Genomic DNA, 467 nt, shown 5'->3' with positions numbered 1-467 from the left:
CTCTGTTAAATTTAATAGCAGAGACGCTGCTAATTCCATTGTGGGAAGATTTATGGAAAAGAGAGATCTTCTGTTCTCGCATTCAGATTGGATAGCATATATCCCTAATTATAAAATACAGCGTACCTGCATCTCCTGGGATATTAACAATTTTGATAGTGACGAGGAAATCCAAGAGAACCTTTCTCCTCCACCTGGCTGGTTGGACTTGTGGCCGAAAGTTGTGGCAGTCAAAGGTATATCCAAGCCTGATAAAACACCTGATGGTATAGATTCTGATACTCCACGCAGAAGGAAAACATCTGCTTATATAATCACTTTCGAAGGATCTATTTACCCTGATAGAGCCTCCTTATACGGGAAAATTATCAATCTAAAGCCTTATATTCAAAAGGTTATAAGATGTCACTTATGTCAAAGATTTGGACATGTTGAAGAACAGTGTCGCAGCGCTAAATCTTCGAGAG

Source organism: Odontomachus brunneus, unplaced genomic scaffold, assembly GCF_010583005.1.
Source record: "Odontomachus brunneus isolate Ranch 3 - 2012 unplaced genomic scaffold, Obru_v1 Obru_scaffold_086, whole genome shotgun sequence".
NCBI classification, from domain to species: domain Eukaryota; kingdom Metazoa; phylum Arthropoda; class Insecta; order Hymenoptera; family Formicidae; genus Odontomachus; species Odontomachus brunneus.
The sequence above is the reverse complement of the archived record's forward strand: the minus strand, read 5'-3'. Positions refer to the sequence as shown.